Genomic DNA, 6,000 nt, shown 5'->3' with positions numbered 1-6,000 from the left:
TCTTTCCTGAATACCCCACTCGCTATGCCCCCACCACACACACACACAGGCTCACCTGCCAGGCCTCCGTGGAGTGTCTGTCCCAGGTGAGCCTTAACACCCTGGGCCTGTCACCTGAGGCTTCATTATGGTGTCCACTGGTGTGTCTCTTTCTTCAAACAAATGATGATCTAGAAAATAGGATATAGGATCTAGAAAAATATCTGACATGTAGAGATTGCCTGGTTTGACCAATGTTGGCTAAATAAATAAAAGAATAAATGGCTGTCAGGTGACATTTCAGAGATATGCAAAAGACTTAGTGTTGAGCTACTATTTAGTTCAAAAGGCGACAGATAAATTTCAGAAGAAGCTCTTGTACAATTTGGTCCTCGTGTTTCCTGGTTCATTATATCTGATGATATTTCAGTAATCTAAGCAAACAATCCATCTGGCAAGGTCTTATATGAAACCAATAAGTCTCAACTCTTTGACAACTGAAATGATCCAGCTGTCACAGGATCTTAGGATGCTCATTCCCAAACCTTTTTTTCTTTACTTTAAAAAAAAAATCCTTCACCTGAGGACATTTTTTTTATTGCTTTTAGAGAGAGGAGGGGAGGGGGAAAGGGAGAGAAGGAAATACCAATGTGAGAGAGAAACGTTGATTGGATGCCTCCCATCTGCGCCCAGACCAGGGACAGCACACTCACAAATTAGGAATTAAACCCACAATCTTTCAGTTATGGGACAATGATCCAACCAATGTAGCCACACCCGCCAAACCTTCCAAATCTTGAAACACTTGCATGAGAGTTGAATTTCACACACTTCTTTGGGCCTCAGTTTCTTTATCAGTAATGAGAAGGATGGATAAGATCGTCTCTAAAGTATCTTCCAGCTCTAACATTTTGTGATATTTTTTAGAAAATCAAGATAACTAGCATTGACCTTTGAATGCTTTGAACAATTCCCAGTGTCTCTGAAGCTCACTGTGGGTGCACTCGGGCCAAAGAGAATCCTTCTGGGAACCTCAGCTATGAGTGTCTCAAGTTTGTGCTTGTGACAAAAGTCACCTTCTTTCCTACATCATCTAGTGGGATGTGGTTCCAAATACTATGTAAAAAAGAGCAGAATATGGGACCAAGTACATGAAGAGGAAAAGAGAGACTTTCAGGGTATGATGTGGCCCCTTGGTCCAGCAGGGGGTGATGCAGAGGGGCTACTTCTGAGAGCCCATGACTTGAGCGTGGCTGGGAGGGAGGGAGAGGACCTGGAGGGGGAAGAAGATGTGCACTTAAAGTTCAAATGAGTTGAGAGGAAGAAATGCTAAGGTAAACAAAGGAAGAAGAGAAGAAAAATAAGAGACAGCCAGTAAAATGTAGCAGAAAGGTCACGAACCAGCAGTGAGAAGACTGCATATTTAGCTCAGGTTGACCACTAACTAGCCAGGTGAACCTGAGCAAATCTGTTGATGTCTCTGGGCCTCAGTTTCTGAATCTGTAAAAATGGAACTAATGGTACCCTTCCATCAACACAGGACTATTTTTCAGGCTAAAAAGTGCTGGAGAAGAATTTTTTTAATGAATGGAAGCAGAAGTGATTGTGTCAAAAGGGTTGTGAGCAGTCATGGAATAATATAGCAAAAAAAAAAGGTACTACATTAAAGAAATACTACCTTAAATTTATAACTCACAAGGAAATGAATCAAAGAGGTCAGGAAAAGGTTTTTTTCCCCACCAAAGGCTTGGTCATATTTTTCCAATTGTTTAAAAGAAAAAAATTAATAAATGTTATCTTTATGTTACCCAAAGGCAACTTACAGGAACTGCTAGGGTTGGGCCAGAACTAGGAGTTGATTGATCAAAACATGCCTTTGATGGAAATAAATCCCAGGTAATTATGGTCCTGGGAAGGTTCCCTAAACTCAAAGCCCTTGGCTAGGCTATCCCTCGGTCACCCACATATCCAGCCAGGACAACAGAAAACCACGCAACCAGCGAAACTGAATCCAGAGCCTAAGAGGACAGTTTTGAGAGGTTGAATAAGCTCATCGCCAGTTAAGAACAGAACTTCAGAGACAGAACAGTGACCAATAAGAGTAGAAAGCTGATGCCGTGTCCTCATCTTAAGGCTCAAATCCAAGCCCTTCCACAGGTAAACGGGTAAGGCTCTTCTAAAGTCGACTAAATCCATCCTCATAGCCCCTTCTTCCACGAAGTGCCACCTCCAACTCTGGCCTCGGTCTAATATTCTGCCACCTGGTGCGTCGTGTTTTCTTTCTGCTGTGGCATCTCCATCAGTACTCCAGGTTGTTGGCTGGCCGCCTGAACCTCTACTGTCCAGCGCCCCCATCTCTTTGGATTGAGCTTTACCAAACTGTCCAAGCCACACATTAGCCAAGCCCTGGTTGTATGCAAATGGCCAAGGGCCGAGGCAGCCTGCCTTCCAGGATCAGTCTTAGCTTCCCCTCTGCGGTCTGTAAACTTTTTCCGTAATGAACCAGATAGCAAGTATTTAGGCTTTGAAAACCATACAGTTTCTGTCTCAGCTACTCAACTCTGCTGTTACACAGAAAGAGGCACAGACCATATATAAACAAAGGGCATAGCTATGTGTTAATAAAACTTTATTTGTGGATATGAAATGTAAATTTTGTATAATTTTCATGTATCATGAAATATTATTCCTCTTGTCACTTTTTTCCCCAATACTTTCAAGATGTAAAAGCTATTGTGAGCCAGTGGGCCACACAATAACAGGCAGCAGCCAGACCTGGCCCTTGGCTCTTCAGTGCTGGAGATGTGTATACTGAGGGGGAAAATATACCCAGATCTCCAAGACTTAGTAGGAAGAAAAAGAATATAAAATCTTAATTTTACATTGATTACATTTTGAAATGATAGTATTTCAGGTATATTGGGTTAAATAAATTTTTAAAAAATGTTATCTGTTTCTTTTTACTTTTGGAAATATGGCTACTACAATACCTACCCTTCCATACGTGGCACGCACTATGTCTTTGCAGGACAGCGATGCTCTAGAGGTGGCGCCTGGGCCTTTGCTGAAGGGGCTCATGGGTTAACAGAGCCCTGGTGGAGCTAATCGGGCCCAGAGCTCTCCTTCCGTGAGGGACTAGCTGAGAGGTGCGGCACTTCCCCCAAATCTCATAGCTGGTTGCACTCAGACCCTGTTCGTCCTGTTCTGTCAGCCTATATCACTTCCATTATGCCATTCTGACTCAGGCAAAGGGTTCAGTATTGAGCAGGGGGCAGATGGGGCCCTGTGCTGGCCCCACAACTCACAGAAAGTAAGCACCTTTCTATCTTGGTGTCCCCAGGTGTTGAGAACTCCCTCACAATCTTTCTTCTTTATGATTTCCAAAGTTGTCTCAAAGTCTTGTCCCAGGACTGCTGATCAGAATCCTAGAAGGGCATTTAAAAAGTACAAATTACAGGCCTCATCCCCAGAGATGCTGAATTAATGAATCTGAGTAGGACCTCTGAGTTTTCAGTTTTCACAGGAAGCCCCTTATGAGATACTTTATGCACATGGACCTTTGAATTCTTCCACCCCTGGATGGCTTTGGAATCCTGATGTATATGACAGAGAGAAAATTTCTTTTCTATGCTAGGAAAGTAGACTAGAAATTAAAATGGGTTGAAAGCCCTTATTTTGCAAGCATTATAATCTCCTTGAAAGAAAGTACTTACTTAGGTAACAATGTGATTGCAGCAGTAACTCTTGGATAATCATGATTTCTTTTACTTCTGTGCGCACCCTCAAGTCTTTCTAAAAGGAGCAATTTTTTTTTATTCCGAAAGACAGCTCTTAGGCCTTTGAATTCCTTGCAGATTGTGCCTTTCAGTGTTCTGTACAACATCAGCTGCACATGGGTGTACAATATATTTTGAATAATGTTCATCAGAATAGTCATGGCGTGTGTGCTGGGAACGAAGGCTTGGCCAGCGCTCATCAGCATTGTTGTCATGATTGACAATTCTCCATTCCAGCATCGGCCAGAAATTCAGGCCAACTCGTTGCAGACAGTTCCTTTTGCCACAAAACTGTCTTTAATTTTGAGATTTTGCTGGTGGTAATGGCAAGAAAAAAAAGATAATATCTCCGTAAGATACATAATTTGAAAGAGTGCCCAGTGCCATCTTCATCTCATACATAAGGTGTAGAGTTAAAGTTAAGCAAAATCATGCACTTATGAGAGAAATAGCTACATTCCATTTTGACATGACAAGCACGGAGCTCTCAGCTCTGATCCAGGAAGGAGCTCAGCCTTTCCAAGCGGACTTCAGTTCACTGTGCCACTGCAATTTTAAATGACCAGCAAAGTGTTGGAGAGTGTCTTAGCCTTGTGGAAGCCCACAGTAATTTATTGCACGGAATGTGTCAAGAATTTAGAGTTATCTAATTCTGATAAAGAAATTAAAATGTTTCCAAAAAGAAACAAGCAAAACCATTTATATATATATTTGTATGCATTGACCAAGAGGCAAGTACCTAAAATAATTCAAGTCCTTAAGAAACAGATAGAGACTCTGCCCTAAAGGAACTATAATCTAGAAGGAGAAATAGGAAATGTTCTGTATAGCTAAAATCTAAGAGAAAGTGGAAAACACTGTGTGGAGGATCCAAAGGTATCTAGTCCTGTGGCTGTTCCACCTGGGGGCATCACAAGAGGCTTCAAGGCAGGGGTGATCTTAAAGCTGGCCAGAAAGTGTAGGCTGGGGCTGTGAGAAGATGGGAACAGGTGGAGAAAAGTGGAGGGATCTCCGTTTGAAGGGCTGTGGGAGACTGAAGGTGCAGACAGAGGTCCCCTCATGGCTGTTGGTTTGGGGGGTCTAGAATATGGGGCGTCAGGAAGGAGGTATGAGACGGCACCTTACAGAAACACTGAAAATGTGGCTTTTGGTTGTGGAAGGATGAAGTCTTAAGGTCTAATATAATAAATCTAAATAAAATCAAAAGTCCCTGTGAGGGGGAATTGGAATTTACACATCTTCAAGATTTAGAATTAAGAACTCTGTAAAGGTGGAAGACAGTAGCATTGGCTCAAAATGAGAGGAAACATACAATACAAACTAATCTGATTAAAATCATTTGTGAAAGCGAAGACTCAGATTTAAGAGGACTTTAATTAACTTACAGAGAAAAAGACATCGTCTGGGGAGCCCATCTCCAATCTTATGTGACCAGTGCCTTGCAGAGAGTATGATTCTTCCCTAAAAGCCTTGACCCTAGAAGGTAATTGGTTAAAAGCTTAGGTCTGGGCTTCAGACATCTGGGTTCAAGTCCTTTTCCGTAGCATGCAAAATAGGTGAACTTGGGCAAATTACTTTGCCTTTCTAAGTTTCAGATTCATCTGTAAAATGGTGGCAATGATGTCCATCCCTCAGGATTGTTACATGAACCGCCACACTAAATAGGAAAATGCTTGAGAAGTGCTGAACAGAACGCCAGTACTGCATAGTAGACGCTGGCTGTTGTGGCTATTGCCCGAGTTGAATGGACCATGGGCCCAATTTGGAGTGACATTCCTATGATAGAAATTTGGGGTTCCAAAGGAATCAGGAAATGTGTCAGAGCTCACCTTCATAAGGGGCCTAGCATGTATGTTTTGTATGTAACATGCTCGGCAGTACACCCAAGGGCTGTCATTACTTGTATGTGTAGTGTTGAGTGGTCTAGATCACATGCAGGTTTGACTGTTGGTATCTAAAGTCTTCAACTATTGAGCTCAAAAATCCACACAAGACAGATCCTGTCTTGTGCCCAGAACTGGGCTAGACTCTGAGGGTCTTGAGGGAAAGAGCTGAATACATTAGCTATCAGAAGGTCTTGGCCAGGCTAAAAAAAAACATGGCCTGAGCGAATGTGGTATTGAGTAGCTATTAAAATGATAGGGAGCCACAGCTGGCCTGGGTGAAAAGAGGAAGTTGAAATTGCTTGTCAGGGAGGAAAAACACCGCAGTGCGCAGCTCTCAGGAGTGGAGGGAAACAAGCGGA

The sequence above is a fragment of the Artibeus jamaicensis genome, unplaced genomic scaffold, assembly GCF_021234435.1.
Source record: "Artibeus jamaicensis isolate MK-2021 breed Jamaican fruit bat unplaced genomic scaffold, CSHL_Jam_final contig_327, whole genome shotgun sequence".
NCBI lineage: Eukaryota > Metazoa > Chordata > Mammalia > Chiroptera > Phyllostomidae > Artibeus > Artibeus jamaicensis.
Note: the sequence above shows the minus strand (reverse complement) of the source record.